General features: G+C 33.5%; 1 protein-coding gene across 5 annotated transcripts in view; it reads right to left on the reverse strand.

Moving 5' to 3' along the window:
- The window catches only part of LOC129946354 (dopamine D2-like receptor), a 95459-nt gene that overhangs the window by 59996 nt on the left and 12418 nt on the right, over positions 1-23045 (reverse strand). For 4 of the 5 annotated variants that reach the window (XM_056056506.1, XM_056056504.1, XM_056056505.1 and 1 more), the window contains exon 2: positions 14499-14652. The exons of the other annotated variant lie outside the window; for it this stretch is intronic. The gene's annotated coding sequence lies outside the window, so the exon portion shown is untranslated. The remainder of the gene's footprint in view (positions 1-14498; positions 14653-23045) is intronic. 5 annotated transcript variants of the gene reach the window in all.

Below are 23045 nucleotides of genomic sequence, written 5' to 3' on the forward strand. Positions count from 1 at the left end.
CATTTGGGGCTATTTCAAACTGGCCCGGTCAAGGTGCCAAAATGTAAAACAGCGGGCCAAATGGCCCATCGGGCACTTCGTGGCAACGCTGGTCAACGTCAATGACTTACAGTCAGTAATGATTTTAAACTTTATACCAGCTAAATAAATGTTGTAATTTCTAGTGTCTCAAGTTCATTTGAGTGAAATTTAGATTACTGGGCTGTTGCTCTCTACTGGCTTCGCAGTGATGCTCAGTCTCGGCCAATTGATTGTAAATTCTTAATAATGGAGCATTTAAAAGTACTTTCTTGAAATTGTCAAAAGTTCATGAAAAATTTATTTGTATGTCTTTTAAAAGATGGTAAAGAGGGTTTGAAATGATTGAAAAATCTAATATATACAATTCTCCTGTGTTTTATCTATTTTTTCTTAAGTGACATTGTTTAATTGCATCAACATCGTACACGGGGAAACGATCTTAAGATAGTATTCAGTGACGCTATGTGCAATGAAACATTGATTTCTATTGATGATCTTTGCATTATCATTGCCAACTTACCATTCAGTCATTTCGGTGTGCATTCACCAAATCGAAATGCATCTGATTTAATAGACACTGAATTAAATCGTGAACTATAATACAATACTGTGAAAATGGCAGCCTTTGTTGCTCGCAATGTCCCACTAATGAATGAAGAACGGGGAACCATTTATGACCGCATCATGCTTCAAGTTCGGCAGGACAAGGTGAATTATTTTTTTCGATGTACCAGGTGAAACTGGCAAAACATTCCTTATTTCGCTAATTCTTGCTGAAATACAATCAAAAACGTTATCGCATTGGTTGTTGCATCTTCTGATATTGTGGCAACTTTATTAGATGGAGGCAGAACAGCTCATTGAATATTTAAACTGATACTAAATATTCAAATTAACCCAGACCCGTTGTTCAACATAAAAACAATAATCAATGGCCACAGTGATGAAACACTGTAAAATTATCATCTGTGATGAATGCACTATTAACAACAATAACAATAACATTCGCTTGAGGCGTTGAACAGGACATTGAAAGATTTAAAAAATAACGACAGACTATTTGGCTGCACTTTGTTACTCCTTTCAGGTGATTTCAGACAAATATTTCCCGTTATTCCGCGTTCAACTAACGCTGATGAGATCAACACGTGCTTAAAATCATCGCCACTGTGGCATAAGTAAGTAAATATGCGTGTTCAAGTTTATTCGCTGAAATAGCTGTTTGAAATATAGGCGACGGAAAAGTTACTACATATGGATGAGAAACTAGATGCATACAATTACTGGTCGATTTCTGCACGATTATTGATTCACAAGATACCCTCATTGATCAGATATTTTCCGAGGTACACAGACAATATATAAATCATGATCATCATGGCTGGTAGAAAGAGCAATTTTCGCAGCAAGAAATGTGGATGTCAACGAATTAAATCTCAGTTTAAAAAAAGGTGAACATTTTGGTAAAATAATGACGCCAGAGACTTGAATTAAATTTTATATAATACACTGTAACGTGATACCTAACAGGTATATAAATAAAAATTGTCACCTCGAAAATCTTATGATAAAAATATGATTTCATCTGCAAAACAATTTTATGCAACGAAGAATAATGTTTTTCTGATAAAAATTTTCAAAAACGATATTTATTGAAATTTTTTTTATAAAAAATGAAAACCTAAAAAAAAATTACTTAAAGTTGGTAAAAATTGATTTTGGGCTTTAAACTTCTTTCAAAAAATATTGTTGTCAACAGTCGGAACCATTTTCACAAAAATCGAATTCACTGTTTTTTTTTTTTTTAATAAAAACCTAAAAAAACATTACTTAAAGTTGGTAAAAATTTACTTTCGACTCAAATAGCTTTTTAAAAATTAAAAACATTGTCTTCAAACTTCTTTTTATTTCACAGCAAATATTGATTTCGATATTCAGTAGTTTTTTTTTTTTAATAAAATTCCAACAGTCCGTTTTTTCATACAAAAATAAAATCTTCAAAAAATGGTACGCAAATCTAGAAAAAATGATGTTCGGTTCTTGATATCTCTCAAATTAATTTCATTCACCTAAATTATAAAAAAATTAAGAAATGCTACTAAAATTTGTTTTCTGACTAAACTGTTCCTAGTTGGTTTTTTTGTTGTCATTACCTTTTTATTTTCTTTCCAAACTTTGCCTTCAACCACGAGTTTATCTAACATGAAGTACGCTCTTTTTCCTCCTTTTTTAAACTCAAATAGTTTAGAGATGAAAGATTTTCTTGCATCAACCTCAGATTTTGTTAAGTCTTCAGCGATGGTAAATGTTGCCCCAGATTTTTCCCCAAGTAATATAATGTGTATCTTGTCATAGCTTTCAAAGGTAGGTCATATTTTTAAATCTTTTTTTTTGCCTACTAGGAAAAAGTTTGTTAGACTTGTAAACCATGTCAATAATCATTGGCAAGAGCTCCTCTGTAGTGCGTTCTTTTTTGTCTACTTTAAAGATTACGATATTTTTTTTTTCTTATTATTATCAACTCTAATTGTGCGATATTTCTTTTGTATTTGGCATAAGTGGCTTCTAGTTTTTCTATAATAATTTCTTGTGCTTCACCAATTTTGTTCGTGTTTTTCAATCTTTTCAGAAAAAATGCACACCTTTTCGTCATTGTTTTTCTGAAGCGTCTTTTTATTTTTAAATATTTCATTTTCCTTTTCTTCTAGTAGTGGTTTTAATATATCTAGAGTAATAGTTATATTTGTTAGTACGTATTCGTTTGATACTGATATTTGATGGTGTTATATAGTTATCGGAAATCACACAAAGAATTTTTGTCGATACACAAAAGTGTAATTGCACATTTATTTTTCTCTAAAAATGTATTTTTCTATTTTCCGGACGGAATTCATTTTAATAAACAGCTTGTACCTTTATATTCAAAAGTGAAACTAATTGTTCCACTAATTTGTGATCCAATTTCACACAATTCCAACGACAGATTTCTGTCAGTAAAAATTGTTCAGTGGATTTCAATCAGAACATTTTTTTCAATGACAGAAATTTCTAATGATAGCTATAAACTACCTGCCAAAAAATGTTTGTTTTCAATGATGAAAACCATTGTTAGCTTTAACAGGCGCCTAAGTATATAAATACAAAACAAGAAAGATGTAACTGGACCAGTACAAAATTGGAACACTGATATTTGCGCCAAAGAATTTATGAATTCAAATTTTAATTTCCTTTTTTAGTTGGTCATAATGCGCTTCATAGACGTACTTTTTAACTGGGACAATTCAAGCCATCTCCAAATTGCACAATAAAAACAAATATAGATAATTCTCATAAATCGGTTTTAAATTAAAGAAAACTCCGGGGAGAGTACGATAACTTAGGCGACAAAGTTAAATGACGGATTTGTATTTAAAAAAAAGAAGTGTTTGGCGCAACAGTCAGTTAAGAACTAGGGCCTAGTGACTAACAACTCTTAACCATTCCTTTGTGCGAGTACAGTTGTCAGGAATGGAGGGGACCTAAAGCTTATATGCCTAATCCGAACGGCTTTTTTGAGAAAGCAATTTTTCATGACAAGAGTTACTCTTGGAGAATTTGTCAATTCCTCGCAAAGAGGCAGTACCCGTGAAAAGACTTATGATGGCATAGGTAGGGATCGAACCCAAGACCTCTGGCATTTAAATTCATTTTTATTAGTTCATTCATAAACCTATCTTAAAGCTAGACAAAAATTCATAAAACTAGCCTATTTATCCATAACTTACAACTAACTTAATGGTCCCATACGGACACTCTAAGTTAAACTATAACACTAACTGTTAATACCTTTCGGCCCTAAGATCTATTTTACTTCAATTTTTTATTTTATTTATTTTTGTATTTATTAAACAATTTTGAAAAAAACTAATATCAAGATTTTTTTTATTATTTTTACTAAAAAACTACTTAAAATAAGGTCCTTAATATAAAACTTAAAACTTATCTTAACTACCTATTATACTTATGAACTACTTAAAACTAGAACAACCACAGCAGCAAATCTAACTTTTTGTTTTTCATATTTTGTTGTCTTTTTTTTTTACTCCATGTTTTTTTATGTTTTTTTTTTATTTTTTTGTTTTGCATTTTTTTTCTATTTCTTTTTGTGCCACCATGCCTATTCTACTTAAAACTAAACCATAAAACTATAAAACAAGTATGTAAGCCGGCCAAGGCCTAACACTACATCCCGACTACCCAGTATCAAGTGCCGATTGAAGCCACCAAAACTGGTTCTCCTGCTTCACCCTATCAGTTCAGTCCCGTTCGGACACAGACCTACTAAACCGAAGGAGTTCTGCTCCGCCTTGTACCATGACGCCCCTGGAGTCGCCTATCCACGGTTCTTCGTCTGACGTGGAAGATTAGCGGAACTGCCAATCTATCCTGCATCAGAACAGATCTGTCTTAAAAGAGGAATGCCTCTGGTGGAATGAGCTGCTCAAGCGTGCACTTTCAAAATACTCGTCGTTCGGATAGAACGCCCCGAAAATTAAATTGTTGGTCGAACCTCTGGCAATGTGACCTCGAACGAGTTTTATCACGAAATTTTCAATTCTGTTGTTTCGAGCCTCGTTGTATAGGACCTCGTTGGAATAGTAATGCTCATAAGAAGATTCGGCTGTTCGATATAAGCAGGTACAGCGTCGTAAACACTGCCGCTCGAACACCCGAAACTTCTCCATCTGGGAAGGGGCAACGTTGAACCACACAAAACAACCCTAAACGATAAGGGCCATGTAGCAAATTACCTTCACTCTGGGGCCAAGCCGACTGCTAAAAAACAGCCTTTTCGTCAGAGCGAAGGCTCCCCTGGCCCTGGTCAGAGCAGCATTTATATGTCTGTCGAAATATAAATACTGATCTAACCAGATACCGAGGTACTTCACTACACTTTTGCTCGTCAATGGCTGCCCGTGAAGATCAACGATGACCAATTTGCGCCAATTCTTGCACGTATCCCTCGTGGTCCTAGCCAACGGAGTCCAGAACAGAATTGTCTCCGACTTCTGGACATTTATCTTTATTAATGATTTTTTTTCGAAAACTTTGCTGATGCTCGGAAGTCTTCTTCGACCGAAGATTTGACGGGTTGGAGATGTCCTTTCCCTTTTTCGAGAGAGGATGAACCACTGTGGTCTTCCAATGCATTGTTGAAGAGTGTGGTGTAAATGTCAATTGCTTCCATCGGTAAATGTCTTAGTACAACGTTGGACACCTGCTGACTTTTTATTTTTTATTGAATTGAAGATGAACTGAAGCTCAACCTTCATCACAAACAACTCTAACGTACTAACCATCATTCCACGGGTACTGCTGACGGATATGTATAGAACACTTAAAAACAAGCATTTCTTACTATGGGAGGGGGGGTCTATCTTTTCCCGTTAAGGAGTTAGGGGCAGTTAAAAAAATATGTACATTAAATGGAAAAAAAAATAAAAAATAACGGTGATACTTGCACTTAAGTATTATACCTTTTTTTAAAGCTCTTGTCTATTAGCCTGTTATTAAATCAAGCCAAAAAAGTTTTTGAAAAAAATTGGTTTAAACTCAAAATTTGGTCAAAAAAAGTTAAAAATATGGGTTAAAGTGTAATTTTTTCTAAACCTTAAGATTATTTACTATTTTTTTTTTTAGAATTCATTGCTCTTATTTGTTTTTGATCCAAAACTAAAAACTAGAAAAATCGAATATGGATTAAGATATATACGCTAAATTCATTTTTCTTAAATCCAGCTTATTTAAAAACAAAAGAGACTTTGCATGCACCCACCCCACCTTGAATCCACCCCACCTTGTACCCACCCCAAATCCTATAGTAAGTCCAAGCAGAGGGGTTGCAGGGGGCAGCATGCCCCCCATACATATCTCAGTGTGGCGTACACCCACCCCAAATCCTATAGTGTGCACAAACAGGGAGTTGCAGAGGGGCAGTGGTCCCCCCATACACACTTCACTGTTGCATACGCCCAAACTAGCACCTACCTACCTATTACATATATCTATCACAATAAGACCACTCAAGCAAAAAAAATAATAATTTAATTACAATAGTAGTTATTTTCAATTTTCTCAAAAATTAAAAGACATAAAATCCTTTAGTTTTTAATTAATAATTAATAAGAGCAACAAAATATTTAAAAAAAAAAAAACGTATTTATAAACAAATGGTTTTGAAATATTGAAGTTGAAATTATTTTTTAAACTTTTGTTACTTAAATTTTGAGTTTAAAATTACGTTTTTCAAAAACTATGCATACTTTTGACTTTATTTAAAAAGTGGCTAATAAACAGGATGTATGGCTTTAAAACAACGTATACAACTTAATTGTAAGTACTAATTGTCGCCAAAGTTATCGTACTCTTGCCGAAACTCCGGTCCGGACACAATAAGATGATTAGACCGGAGAAATGTTTCCTAGATAAGTGCTTATTCGAAATGAACTTTATAATCACCTTACAAAATTATATTACACATACATATATATTTGTATGTAGGCATTATGTTTCAAAATCGTGTTATATAAAGGAACAGTGTCATCGTGCGATCGATGACATTTTTGACAATGATATTTAATATATGTATATACCTATTAAAAGAAATATTGTTGTAAAATAAATAAATAAGCGGGTATGCAGGTTTACGGATTAAGTGGAATGGATACAATTTGTTGGCTAGATAATAACTTCTTACAAAATATAGGTACTATTTTTAACAGAATCTTAGAATACAGAGGAAGTTTGTGCGACTCAGTAGTGCATTTTATTTATTTCTAATCTAATGAAAATGAAAGAAATATCTAGCGATCTACATCATGATCAAAAATACTCCATTTACCAAGATGGGAATCTTTCGTTTGATTCACTCTCCAAAACCGGCTTGTTTACATTGTTGATTTTTCTTTTTACATTTTTCGATGAAAAAGTCAGCTTTAATTTTTACTTTTGCAGTCATTTTGTTGATAAGGAATCAATGTACATTTTTGTCTAAAGAAGGATTTTATTTTTATAATTAATTCATTAATACATTAATTTACAATAATCACCACGTATTTTAAATTTCAGAATTCACCCCGCATTATTGTATCAAAGATACGTTCACAGATGCGTTCGAAGAATCATCAAGTTAAGGGTGCGAGCGCAATTTATATTCTACTAAATTTTCGTTAATAACGGTGCCAAATATTTTGTTTCCAAGTGATTAAAATCTGTATCAAATTAATTAATCCAAGTATACTTATAGTTCGTTTTCCTTAATTTAAGCTTGCAACTATTTTACAATTTCATTTTGATTAACTAATATGAAACTTAAAAAAAAGACTTTTTGGCTAAAATATTTTATCCATAACATTCTTGATTGATGGAACCATACATGTATAAGCTATCAAAAAAAAACTGTGTTATAAAAAAATAATCAGAACGATTATAACGAACTCGTTAAATAAATGCGAAGCAAATGAAATGCAGATCATGCACAACTCATTCAATATATCATGTAATCGACATTAATGTTTATTGTTGAGGTACCAACAATTAAACGCAAAATAATTATCATTCATTCCTTTATAATGTTTAGTTACTAAAGTTCAAGTTTACTAATTATTGTTTGAAGGGTATGTTTAGTAAAAATGCTTCTAGTAATGAAACAAAAATTTAAAAAATTATGAGTTTTTGTTTTTCTTAATGTTATAAAACTACCGTAGATTGCATTTTATAAATGGAGAACATAGAAGAAAATATACATAAACATAAACACAGACATTTTTTGAAATCATTCACTATTGCTTCCTTTATCGAAGCCCAAATCTAGACAGAGTATCAACTTCTCGTGAATTTGATGCTTTGTCTGATTCCATCCAAAGAATTGTTTCGTCCTATCCTCGCACTGAAATCGTTGTTACGGGCGATTTCAATGTACACAATTCTTCATGGCTTCAACATTCGGGCCAGTCAACACCAGAAGGAGTGTGTGCTGAGATCTTCGCTGAGTTAAACCACCTAACTCAGCTGGTCAACGAGCCCACTCGAATATCGGACGTCGTAGGTCGAGCAGAAAACACTCTTGACTTGTTTCTTACCTCTGACCCTGGTAAGTACACTATTAGTGTTCTATCTCCTCTAGGCACATCTGACCATTGTGTCATATCAGCAAATTTCTCGTGTAAAAACTCTCCAGTTAAAGAAAGAGCTCCTATGAGAACCGTTTGGCAATACGAGAAAGCCAACTGGGACGGTCTCAACAATTACTTTAGGATCTTTAACTGGTCACTATGCTTCCTCGATAGTGACGTTGACGCCAGCGCTGATATGATCAGAAGTTTGATTCTCCTGGGAATGAGAACTTTTATCCCGAATAGGGTTAAAAGCATCAGACCTAAGGAAAACGCATGGTTCGATGCGAGCTGTAAAGAGGTTATTAGGGTTAAGAAGGTAAGTTTCCGTTGTTTTAAAGCCAATCCAACTGAGGAAAACCGGAATAAGTTCAAGCAAGCCAGGAAGGCCTGCAACGCCCATATTCGACGGACCAAATTTTTACATGACCAACAATTACGGCAAAAAATACTGCAATGTCCCAAAGGCAGTCAAAATTTTTGGTCATTTGTAAAAAATATGAGGAATTCTTCCTCTTCCTCGGTTCCTACGCTCGTTGTGAATGACACTCCATTTGTTAGCTCTTTAGAGAAAGCAAATCTCTTTGCTAGGCAGTTCGCCGCCAGTTCAACTCTGCCAGTGAGTGTTATGACTCCGCCTGTACTTGAGCGAGTTAATGATTCTATGGGACAAATCTTTTTTCGCACTCGTACTGTAGCGAGAGTCCTAAAAGATCTTAACATACACAAATCTGGATGGTATCCCCACTATTGTTCTGAAGAGGTGTTCTTCATCGCTGGCAAAACCACTGCGTAAGCTTTTTCATCTGTCCTACTCCTCAGGTCTCGTTCCGAGCGGATGGAAAACCGCATTTGTCCAGCCTATTCCTAAAAAAGGCGAATCTTCCTCACCGTCTAATTATCGACCGATTGCACTTACGTCCCTTCTTTCCAAGGTCATGGAAACGCTGATTAATTATCAGCTCAAGAAATATCTTGAAGAACGGAAGCTTCTTAATGACCGACAGTATGGCTTTCGTAGCAATAGGTCCACTGGTGATCTCATGGTTCATCTCAATGAACAGTGGAACAAATCTTTACATAGTTTTGGAGAAAGTAAGATTATTGCACTAGATATTTCAAAAGCGTTTGATAGGGTTTGGCATCAGGCTCTCTTATCGAAAATGCGTGCTTTCGGTTTGCATGAATCCCTACTTCATTGGATTAGTAATTACCTTTCGAATCGTTCAATACAAGTTGTATTGGATGGATTAAAGTCTGAAAACCACAAAATAAATGCTGGTGTGCCCCAGGGCTCTGTTCTATCTCCTACACTCTTTCTCATTTTTATTAATGATCTCCTGTCTGCAACATCTAATCCAATACATTGTTTCGCTGACGATAGTACTCTTAGCTTTTCATATTCGTTTTCAGATTCACACCCCTCTTCTTCGGATGTGGAACTGCAACGACAAAATATGTTAAGCTCATTAAATTCCGACCTAAACACCATTGTACAATGGGGAATAAGAAACCGCGTGGAATTTAATGCTTCGAAAAGGCAATGCTGTCTTGTATCGTTAAAGCGAAATATACCCCCCCTGCCATTATCCATAAATGGCACTTGCATCGAGGAAACTGAACATCTGGATATTCTTGGTATGTGTATCACCAACCACCTTTTGTGGAACGATCACATACGCGATGTCGCCAAAAATGCCGCAAGATGTTTGGGTTTTCTAAGGCGATGCAAGAAGTTTTTCTCCCCCTCTGATCTGGCTGTTATTTACAAGACTTATATACGTCCAAAGCTTGAGTATAACTCCCCTATTTGGGCCGGTGCTCCTACAACTTACTTAAGCCTCTTGGATAGTATTGAACGTAGAGCATTTAGATTGATTGGTGATATTACCATCATAAGATCATTTACGTCACTTGAAGATCGTCGAAATGTTTCTTGTCTCACCCTGTTTTACCGTTATTTTAATGGTTTATGCTCTAGAGAAATAGCCAGTTGCATTCCTCCCCTTAAACAGTTCAACCGTAATACTCGCGCTTCTAGGAATGCTCATCAATATACCCTCGAGCCCATCTTCGGTCGTACTGTCAAGTACAGAGATTCGTTCTTTAGCCGTACTATGCGAATGTGGAATGCCTTGCCACACTCTGTCTTTCCCAGCTATTGCAATATTCAGGAATTCAAAACCAATGTGCACCGACATCTCCTTTCAACCCCTCTCTCCCTTTCCTAGTGCTCACACTGTGTCTACATAATAAGGGTAATATATCCCCTTGAGTGTGCGCTTATTATAAAAAAAAAAAAAAAAAAAAAAAAAAACAATTTAAACCGAAAGTGGTTGTAAAAATCACTAACAGGAGGGTAATTGTGACTTAAATCCGTTGAAATGATCAATAAGTTTTGGAACGGCATGATCATGTAAGTGGGATAATCCTAGTGATAAGTAGATTTAAGGGTATGTCTCCCGCAGAAGCGAACTCAGAACTCATGTAAATGTATTTGAATGTATTAGTGAAAGATCGTTACTCTCTTCATTATCAAATTCAAAATTTGAATTTCCAATTACTCTATATTTGCCTCTTGATCTTTTTTGTCTCTCAGAGCGAGGGATATATTTTCGCACAAGCAGCCAATCAAAGAAATAAGAAATAGAACAACGTTGCATGATAAACCGGTTTTTTTTTTGTATGGCTAGTTAGGTAGATTTGTTGTTGTCTTTTGCATATGGTTCGAATTTTATAAAGCAAGTGGGTATTTTGCTATCGAAGGAGATGTTTTTTTCTTGAATTTTTTTTTTTGGTCGACATTTTCTAATTATTGAAAATACCTATTTTATTTTAATATTTTTTAACTTCCCATTGGAAGTTATTGTAATGGGTCCGATTTGTCAAATTGAAAATTTTGACATTTCTCGAGGTTTCAAGGTCCCTAGAGTCAAAATAAAAGGTTTTTAGAAAGATGTCTGTGCGTGCGTGTGTACGTACGTTTATACGTCCGTACTTTCGCTACGTTTTTTTCGTCGTCCATAGCTCAAGAACCAGAAGAGATATCGACTTCAAATAAATTTTGTTATATAGATAATAAAGCAGAAAGATGCAGAAAGGGCTCTCAAGAATATTGCGTAGATGGTTTTTTATCATAGCAGTTTGAAGAAAAGGTGAACATTTTGGTTAACCCTAAATATCCTACGAACCAAAAACGCTAGACTTGAATTAAATTTTATATAATATATTGTAACGTGATATCAACCAAGTATATTTTTTGAAAAAAATCCATTTAACGGTTTTTTTTATAAATCAAAAAAAATGTGTCACCTACCAAATTTTACGACTAAAATATGATTTCATCTCCAAAACAATTTTGTGCAACGAAGAATAATGTTTTTGACATCTGATAAAATTTTGAGAAAAATCGAATTGACAGTTTTTTTATACAAAATAAAAATCTAAAAAAACTTTACTCAAAGTTGGTAAAAATTGAATATCGATTCAAATATCTTTTCAAAAAGTTGAAATTTAGGCTTCAAACTAATTTTATCTTAAAAGAAATATTATTTTCAACATTCAGTAAAATTTTGAAAAAAATCGAATTGACAGTTTTTGTACAAAAAATTAAAAACCCACACTGATAACTTCCCATCCCGTCTGTCGATTTGTCTTGCTTAAAAGTTTGTCTATCAATTTTTAGCAAATTTGCGTTATATTTTTTGTAGATTTTATTTTTATGAAAAAACGGACTGTTGGATTTTTATATAAAAATCACTAAATATCGAAAACAATATTTTCTGTGAAATAAAAAAGGTTTGAAGCCAATATTTCTAATTTTTGAAAAGCTATTTGAGTCGAAAGTAAATGTTAACCAAGTTTTAGTATTGTTTTTTTTAGAGTTTTATTTTTTGTAAAAAAACTGTCAATGAGATTTTCTTCAAATTTCTATCAAATGTTGAAAACAATATTTCATATAAGATAAAATTAGTTTGAAGCCAATATTTCAAATTTTTGAAAAGATATTTGAGGTGAAAATCAATTTTTACCAACTTTTGTTAATTTTTTTTTTAGGTTTTTAATTTTTTGTGTAAAAACTGTCAATTTGATTTTGTTCAAAATTTGACTGAATGTTGAAAATAATATTTCTTATAAGATAAAATTAGTTTGAAGCCTAAATTTCAACTTTTTGAAAAGATATTTGAATTGATATTCAATTTTTACCAACTTTGAGTAAAGTTTTTTTAGATTTTTATTTTGTATAAAAAAACTGTCAATTCGATTTTTCTCAAAATTTTATCAAATTTCAAAAACATTATTCTTCGTTGCACAAAATTGTTTTGGAGATGAAATCATATTTAAGTCGTTAAATTTTGGAGGTGACACATTTTTTTTCAGTTTTTTTGATTTATAAAAAAACCGTTAAAAAGATTTTTTTCAAAAAATATACTTCTTTGAGATCACGTTACAATATATTATATAAAATTTAATTAAAAGTCTCTAGCGTTTTTGGTTCGTAAGATATTTAGGGTTAACCAACATTTTCACCTTTTTTTCAAACTGCTATGGTAAAAAAAACCACCCACGCAATTTTGTTGAGAGCCCTTTCTGCATCTTACTGCCTTATTATCTGTATAACAAAATTTATTTGAAGTCGATATCTCTATGGACGACGAAAAAAACGTCGCGAACGTACGGACGTACGGACGTATGAACGTACCTACACACGCACGCACAGACATCTTTCTAAAAATCTTTTATTTCGACTCTAGGGACCTTGAAACGTCGAGAAATGTCAAAATTTTCAATTTGACAAATCGGACCCATTATAATAACTTGGTATGGGAAGTTAAAAAAATGCAATACCCAGGAGTGATAGTACGCAAAAAAATCAAGAAAACAAAATATATGACAGCGAATTCACGATACCTACAATACCTCTTTACCCTTTTTTATACCTACACTACAACGTGCAACCACAAAACTTGCCGAAAGTTGAACCAAAAATCAAATTCTGCGTATACGATTGACTACGTAACACCCAAATCACGAGTCCATGACCTTACATCATACCACATACTAGAAATAAAAAAATATTTCTAAAAAAAGTCTTTTTTTTTGTTGTATTTTCTGTTATTGTATACCGCAAGCAAAACAAAGAATACAAAAACTAAATGAGCCATGAGACCAACAACAACAAAAAAAATCTGAGAGAGGATGGGCGGGCGAAATTCTTTTGCAAAGAATTCTCTTCTTGAGCGCTGAGATGCAGTGGCATTCTTGGGAACTGGAAACTTCATTGTGTGCGTTTACAAAGAAATTTGTTGTTAAAAAATGCAAAATAGACCTCTTTTATAAAAATTAAATTAAATAAACAGTAGACGCAAGAACTTTTTACTTTTTTAAATAGAATAAACAAAATGCCAAAAAAAAATAAAAAAAATATTTTGCAATTATATATACTCCCAACCCCTCACAATTGCACCACAAATGTTGTTATATTGAAATGCATTTTTCATTATGTTGCGACAAATATTTTTTTTTTTCAAAATCGATAGTAAGAGTAATATATATGGTCCTTTTTTTAAAAAAAAAAATTAAAACTAAAAAAAAAAAAAATCAGCTCGCCCCATGAATTCGCAAAAAATATTGGAAAAAAAAGAATGCATTTTGGATTTTTTGTCTAAAAAAGTTACTATAACTATTTTAAAAAAAAAATTTAAAAGCAAATATCTGAACATATATTTAGAATTTGAAAAAAAGTTAAATTGACTTAGCTAGCTGTTATACTTTGGAAGTTTTATCAAATATTGCACCTATGCCACAATGCAAATTTGCCCTATTTTTCATAGTTTTCTACAATTTTTCTTGGAATAAATAAATAAATTAAAAAAAAAAGAAAATCGATACTATTTATAAAAATTTATTGTTTTTTGGAAAAAAATATAAAAAAAATAAAAAAATATATTTTACACACTGCCCCATTGATTTTCGCAAGTAACTACCTGAATTTAATGATTTTTTAGTGATTCTAGTGCTGTTAAGGAACAAACAATTTTTTTAAATTTTGTATTCCTTTATACATATTTAGCCCAATATATTTTCAATCAAAACCCGTTTATTTCGTTTAAATATTTAAAAAAATGTGAACGCTGCAAAGCTAAGCGCAAAGCACCAATCAATTTTTTTGCATGCGACATGCCCTTAAGAACAAGGTACATTTTCGTATAGTTAATTTGGAACAGAGATGCATTCGATATTTTTAATTATTTCAACCCTATCAACATGGTGTTTTGATTTAATTAAATTAAATAAACATACAAATTATTTAATCTAATTTACCTGTTAGCATTGGGAGCACGGAAAGTATGGTTGAAAACTTTACAACCAAGAATGCATACGGATCTCCTCCTTATTTTTTCCATATCTTCCGTATAAATCATTTAAGTCATGATCAGTCAATTTAATGTTTGAGCACTTGTACTATTTTTTAAATCTAGTTTGTTTTGAAAAAAAGAAAAACAATTTTAATAGCTTTTATGAAAAAATCAAAACATTCGTTATAGAAATGAAATCAAAATTCAATGAAATAATTGATGTTTCATAATTCACCACAAAAAATAACAGTTGAAATTCTCTAGGAGATTTTTCCAAAGTGCTTATTTGAGATGCCTCTTTACTTGTCTGAATTGGTGTTTATACAAAATAAAACTAGTATTTTTAATTTTATTGCATTTTACTAATTTCATTTCATTTTGAGTGCTATGCACAAAATAAAACATCTCGTTTAGTTGTTTTAGCGTTAAACTGATTGCTATCCAAGGTATTTAATAATCTTTTATATAAAATTGAATCAATAGCAGTAAAGTATTTAAGGAAAAAATTCGAATGCTACATTAAAATTGAGATGCAGTGAAGTTTAAATGTTATAAATATCACACAATTTGTCGTGTGCTAAACATAAAAAAAGCAAAGTTTCATTAGAGCAAAATGTTTGACAATACAAAAAAAAACTTTAAATATATTTTATGTTTTGTACAATTTAACTAAGAAAGAAATAAAAAATAACGTATTGCAGCACAGAAATAGAGCACACAAATTAAAGGAAATTCATAAAATGCACAAAATAAAACTACAGCTGAAAAAATAGCATAGGTTGTGCTTTAGTATTTTGTATTATGTAAAAAATATGTATAAACAAGTCTTTTTTGTTGTTTTACAAAGTATTGAGTTAAATTTGTATCCCTTTACTTACAGATATATTTAACCAGTTGCAGCGCATATAGCGTTTGCAAATAATTTAAGTAAACAAAACACAAAACTAATAAATCATTAAATATGTATTTGGTCAATTTCTTTAATTATATATACAATTACAACATTTATTTGGATTGAAATTAAAAAGCTATGCAAATCTTCCAAATTAAGACCATTTCAGCACTTCAGATTCTGTTGGTTAGGATTTTTTCGTTGTTTAACGCGGCCATGAAACTTTCAAAATGAAGATTTTGATGGGCCTGAGGACTAAATTCGAAAATGTGTTTGGTTGTTGCATCATTTCATGCACACTTTCACACATTTAGTCCTCAATAGCTCTTAGGCAAACCGAAATGCCAGCGTGAGATTCCCATCTTGTTAAATGGAACATTTTTGATCATGATCTTCAAATTTAAATAGCTAAGGTAGGGATTAAGAAATACGCTGGATAATATATTCAGAAATTGTGGACCAAGCAAATAAAAATGACATCGGTCCATCGCCAAAACTATTTGTCTGCTTGTGTATCGTTTCCCTACATCTTTCAAACTTGTGAAAAAATATACATGAGTGCTAATATAGCTCTTTTCACAGCTGGACTCGTATCTGTAATTTATATTGTTCGTAGTAGGTAACCTAATGTTATGTACACGTACTTTTAAAGTTTAACAATAGAATTTTTCTATTAAGTTTCCCAAACTAAGCTTTTACTTTTTTTTTTGATAAAAGTGAAGCGGGTTCCAAGATCGGGAACGAATTATACAAAGTAAACTTAATAAAAATGTATGATACCGTCAGATTGTACGGTTACAGTTTCCAATTCGTTTAGCTTTTGCCATGTTTACAAATTAGTCTCAAGGCCCAACAATGTCCATTTGTGATTTAGATTTGGAAAATCATGATTTTCTATATGTTGCATGTGCTTAATTAAATTGTAATTAAAAGTATTTATAGTTCAAAATAATAAATAAGTGCTATCCACCCGACCTGATTAACTGTCCCATGTTATTAACTAAAAGCTTTGTAATATACTAATTTGTTACAAACTTGAATAAAAATAATTATTATTTTTACTCTTTTGTATTGATTTTTGCGTTTCAGCAATTGTGTTTAAAGTCCTCCCCCTTCATATCCCAAACCAGTGAATTTGTATACCCGCTTTGACGTTTGTGGGTGTTGAGGTGTGGAAAACGCGTACGGAACGTTTCGCGCAGCAGCAAAACAGAGAACTCGAATCCGTTATTTTGTCCGAAGTGTTGTGGTGCAGACTGTTTTCCGGACTATTCCACCAAGATGTCTTCCCTTCCTAGCTTGACATTCATATATAACAAGATAATTTTAATATACTATCTTCAGCCTTGATGCCGATGTTCATGAGGTGTTCGGTGATGCACCTATAGCTCAAGACTAATTACCTATGTCTGGCTCCAATAACAAAGCCTCATGCGAATAACCGTTCTTGGTTTCCTTGGTAGCGTCAACAAAGTAAATATCGCAAATAAGTTTTGGACAAAAATTAAACAATGTTTTGTTATGTTTATATATTTGTATATAACAAACTACAGGCCCATTGCAAAGCTTTCTTGCATTCCTAAATTCTTTGAACAAGTTGTTTGTGAATGTGTAGCATTTTTTAATAAAAATCTGATTGGCGAACAACAACATGGTTTTGTGAGAAAAAGATTAACCGTTACAAATCTTCTCACATTCTCAAACATATGTTTAAACACTTTAGAACATGGTTTTAAAGTTAACTGTGTACACACTGACTTTTCTAAAGCTTTTGAACAACTTAGCCATGGAATTATTTTATTTAACCTTAAAGCTCTTGGTTTTCCACCATTTTTCATCCTGTCTATTAACGACGTATCGTCATGTCTAGGCTCAAGTGAAGTTCTTATTTTTGTCGATGACATGAACATTTTTAAGACAATAAAGTCCACCCAAGATCGTATCCTTATACAAGCCGCCATTGATAGTTTCACATTTTGGTGTGACAAAAATAGCCTTACCCTCAAATCTTTAAAATGACAGGCCATAGATTAGGTTAAGTTAGGTTATAGTGGCTGTCCAAGATAGAAACGGACACACTTAGGCCAGTTTAATGGCCCATTGTGATACCACATGAATCTTGAGGCTTCCTCCTAAGCTCAATGGAACCAGTTTGAGTCCCTTACGAAACGTGAGAGGCTGATTATACTGATATGATTTAGATTGTTTATATCGTTAAAAAATAATTCTTGCGTTTCGAGCCAGAGCAGAGCATGCGCAGAGAAGATGAAGAACTGTTTCCTCTTCTTCCTCGTCCATACAGCTTCTGCAAAAGTCATTTGAGAATACGCAGTCTCGTGGCGTGCTTTCCTATTAGACAGTGTCCGGTTTTGACACCTATTATCGAGCTTAAATTCGATCTGCTTAGAGAGAGCAAGCACCTTGAACGTTTTAAATCCACTGTTGGACAGATGTTTTTGTGGCTTGACACGTGGTGATGTTGTTCCACTTGGTGCCCTGCCCAAAGCGTCTTGCATTAGCAACAGTTTACAAGTAGCGATTGGTATGCCAGTACGTGCTAAGTTCATCTGCCTTGCAGTTACCTGGAATGTCTATATGGCTCGGCACCCAGCAAAGGTGAATATGAAACTGTTGTGCCATCTCCATTAGAGATGATCGAAAGATATGGACTGTTATAGAGTTTGTAGAGACAGAGTCCAGAGATTTGATAGTTGCCTGGCTATCTGAGAAAATACGGATATCAGATGTCGATATCGCGTTTTCTTTAAGCCAGGACAAGACTTCCTTTATCGCCATAAGTTTCACCTGGAACAGGCTACAATGATTGGGAAGGCGGAATGAGAGACTTAATTTCAGTCGTTCAGAGTACACACCTCCACTAACCCCTTCTTTTGTTTTTGACCCATCTGTATAGAAATAAATTGACTCATATTTCAGAAATGTCCTATCCTCTCAAAAAGATCTGGGAGGTATGGAAATCTGAAATTTCTGTCGAATTGCAGTTGGATGATGGTGTAGTCTGTGTGCTTTGGAATTGATTCTAAATACCTAAGAGTTACGGAGTTTCCAATATTGTCGTAAGTCAATTTCGACGAAGCTTTGAGGCAAATAGCAGAGCTGGCTGCTATTTGTTTGCTAAATATGTCAAGAGTGTTAGGTAGTCTGATAGACCATAAGTTTTACTAAAAACCGAATCGGTAGTGTATTTTATTATTGTATATCACAGCAAAAACTCTGTCTCGTTTCCATATTTAAAGATTGAGGTGTTCATTTCTGTTCTAACTTAGAATGTAGACCTCACATTCATTGTATTGTTAATAAAGAAAGTTGTATGCTAGGTTTTATAAAACACTTGGCAAAGGAATTCAATGATCCCTTTTTTTGTATAATTGCAATGTCCGTCATCATCTTGAATATGCTTCGCAGGTATGAGCTCCCTATTACGAAATTCATAGAATTTTGTATCTTGGTTTGTACAGATAATGAGTTCGCTGATCATATTGGAGCGTAGTGGAAAATCCTACGAAGGTTTGTCCGCTACTGATAAATGTGAAAAATTGATGCAAAAGCGGTGGTTTTGATTACAGTATGTGTAAAACCCTCGACATTGGTAAGGCTTGGTAAGACTTCTAAGGATGGTTGGAGAAATTAAGTATCACTTACAATGGTAATAGTCCTACGCGTGAGATGAAATTAGGGAAACAATTGGTACGATTTTAATTAAAAGCTATGCGTAAATTCTCCGATCATATTAAAGAGTTTTAAAAATAAATAATTTGGGTGGGGCAACAGACCGTTGAGAACTAGGGCCTAGTAACTTACAACACTCAACCATTAATGTGTGCGAGTACAGTTGTCAGGGATGCAGGGGACCTACAGTTTTAAGCCAAATCCGAACAGCATATTTAAGAAAGTACTTTTCATGACAAAAATTACTCTTGGAGAATTTGTCAATTCCTCGTAAGAGGCAGTAGAAAGAAACTTTAGATGGCATATGCATGTATCGAACCCAAGACTTCTGGCATGACAGTCAAACGCACTTTTTTTTTTAAATTCATTTTTATTAATTCATTCATTAACCTATCTTAAAGCTAGACAAAACTTCATAAAACTAGCCTATTTATCCATAACTTACAACGAACTTAATGGTCCCATACGTACACTCTAAGTTAAACTATAACACTAACTACTAATGCCTTTCGGCCCTAAGATCTATTTTACTTAAATTTAAATTTAATTTATTTTTGTGTTTATTAGAAAATATTTAAAAAAAAAACTAATATCAAAATCCTTTTTTATTTTTACTTTAAAACTACTTAAAATAAGGTCCTTAATATAAAACTTAACGCTAACTTAAACTACCTATTCTACCTATAAACTTCTTAAAACTAGAACAACCACAGCAGCAAATCTAAGGTTTTTTCTTTTTATATTTTATTGTCTTTTTTCACGTTTTTTATTTTGTTTTCCTTTTTTTTATATTCCATTTTTTTTATTTTTTTTTTTGATTTTTTTTTGTGCCACCATGCCTATTCTGCTTAAAACTAAACCCTAAAACAAGTATGTAAGCCGGCCAAGGCTTAAAACTCCATCCCGACTACCCAATATCAAGTGCCGATTGAAGCCACCAAAACTGGTTCTCCTGCTTCACCCTATCAGTTCAGTCCCGTTCGGGCACAGCCCTTCTGAGCCCAAGGAGCTCTGCTCCGCCTTGTGCCATGACGTCCCCATTGTATGGGAGTCGCCTATCCACGGTTCTTCGTCTGACGTGGTAGATTAACGGAACTGCCAATCTATCCTGTATCAGACCGCATCTATCTAAAAAGAGGAATGCCTCTGGTGGAATGAAATTGTTGGTCGAAGACATAGCAATGTGACCTCGAACGATTTTTGTCACGAAATTTCCAATTCTGTTGATTCGAGCCCCGTTGTATAGGACCTCGTTGGAAAAGTAATGCATATAAGAAGATTCTGCTGTTCGATATAAGCCGGTACAGCGTCGTAAACACTGCCGCTCGAACACCCGAAACTTCTCCATCTGGAAAGGGGCAACATTGGCCTTATGAGGGCCATGTAGCAAATTACCTTCACCCTGGGGTCAAGCCGACTGCTAAAAAACAGCCGTTTCGTCAGAGCGAAGGCTCCTCTGGCCCTGGTCAGAGCAGCATTTATATGTCAAACATTTATATGTTTTACAGTCAAACGCACTAACCATCATGCCACGGTACTACTATTATTAAAGAGTTTTGCTTGAAATATATTAAGCACACGTATTCCTAATGATTGCTGGAGCATTTTGGTTCTGTTTAGCTCTCCAGATGAAATGGAGTGCTTTGTTGTTGCTACAGAGAGTCGTCATGACTGGCCATGGAGATATTAAGAAAATGTAATGTGCATCTGGTTGCTCAAGAAAACAAATTTAATATTTCTTCGAAACATTTTCTCCAGCTGTTCGACATCCGACTATTAGTATTAGCTATACATAGCTATACAGAATACACTTTTAATAAACAATAAGCTGCTTTTTAAGAAGAGGAGGTATTTTTGCGACAGCAAGATACTTTTGTGGACCAAAATCATCTACAAAAAGTATTTAAACAACGTGAATGATCCAAATCCATCTTCATTTCTCGCTAAGAATCAGTACCCAAACTTGAATCGATCTTCATTTTTAGCTTACTTACAGACTTGTTGCAGCATCTCGTTGCTTTAAAATGCATACCCATTTGTTCGTATGTAAAATATACTATTTGGTGTTATTTTTTTGTTTAAGAAGAAAATTTATTCAAATCAATTCTTACTCTACTACCAAAATGTAAGAGTGCTTTGCATCAAAACAAGTAAAGCTTTTAATAATACTCAGGCTTCTTCCTACGGTCTATTCACTTTCACTAAAACATAGTTGAACGCCTCTATCTTAAACATGGAATTTGTTGATCAAATTTTTAGGCAAGACAAAATTTTTGTACACCATCCCTTAAACCTGACAATTGAAATTATTTGCGTTCAAATATCACTGCAGTCAAAAGATTTATTTTTTTTAAACGTCCACATTCCTTCAAAAAGCCTGGCATCAGCTTCTGTTGAACTCTCTCTTGCTCTTGATGGACATTGCTAGTTAGGCAAGCAATATTCTTCTTGTAGGTGACTTTTACCTCCCATGTATCAGCTGGGTAACGTAAGAAGACGAATCTCACTAATTAGACGCATCATTGAGTTCGTCTCAACAGGAGCTTCTATTATTATTATCTATTATATTATCTCATATCATATACAATTTGGTAGTAACGAATTGCTGAGCGGTTGCTACAAACTGTCTAAACTCTATTCCCGTTCCACATACCATCCACACTGCAACGAATAAATTGTCTTGTTTTGTTTTTTTTTTTTTTGTGAAAGGTCAGGGCTGAGGAAAATATTGAGAAAAGGGTTGGAAGTTGAAGCCAACCCGCATTATACAACAAATCCGAACGCTCATATTTAGACCGCTACATGAAGAAAGGAGGGTAACAAAATATTTCCATTGTCTTAAATACGGATGGTAAAAAGAAAAGCTTTGTTAATTTTTACATGCAATAACAAAATTTATTTTAATTTTAGTGAAACTATGCGCGACATATTCGCAAAATACTACAAAAAAAAAACAGCGGTTTACAAGCTTTACCAAAGAAGACATGGCCCTACTTTGAAATTATAAAATTTCCTATCCCAAGTGTGGAAGATCCAAGGCAATATCAAAGATGTTCGTCTCTTCTTTTCTTTGTATTCAAAAGTTTGCTTATTTCTAGAACTTTTGGGAATATGCAGAGCCAAATTGAAACCCTTGACGAAGTCTGCGAGGAGGAGTGTGTTGGTGAAGAATCAACAACACAAACTAATAAGTGACCGGGTACTTCCGAAGACCCAAAACCACTAAAAAAAAAAGCAAAAAAAAAAAGGCTGACTCGAACGCAGATAAATTTTTGGCGGTGTTGAGTGAGATGAACAAACCCGAGTCTCACCCGCCGGAGAAATTCTTTCCTTCTCTTGCGCAACGCGCAATAATGATTTGTGTACTATTTTTGTGTGTTATTTCTTTTTGTTATTATTATTATTCTGTGATATTTATGGTTAGATTAAGTTTTTGTGATATGAAACGTAAATTTATTATTTTTTATATTATAATGTATTATTTAAGTTTAGTTTAAAGATTTATGAAATGAAATGTAAACAAAAAGACTGAATAAAACTTCGTAATTCCTAAATTCCTTTTTTGTTTTTTTAATTAAAATATTTTAAAATATAATAAATATATCATAAATCGAGTTTATATCATTTAATACTGAAAGTGTAGATACCCTTCATTTACACAACAATCGGCAAATTGGCTTCGAACATCGTATCCACTGGAAGCCGAAACTCATGATTTCTCCCTGTCGACTTGTGGTTGTGTTGCTGTGGAAGTTGTTGTTTCACATAGAGTTGTGCTTTCAAGAATGTCCATGCGTAATAGATTGTGAAAAATGCAACAAACAAGAATAGCATTAATTGTCGATTCTGTTTGAACCTCGAGTCGCTCCAGGTATGAGCCACGATATCAAAAGCGTTTTCAACAACTCTTCTCGCCTTGATTCAAAAATC

This window comes from Eupeodes corollae, chromosome 2 (genome assembly GCF_945859685.1).
Source record: "Eupeodes corollae chromosome 2, idEupCoro1.1, whole genome shotgun sequence".
NCBI lineage: Eukaryota > Metazoa > Arthropoda > Insecta > Diptera > Syrphidae > Eupeodes > Eupeodes corollae.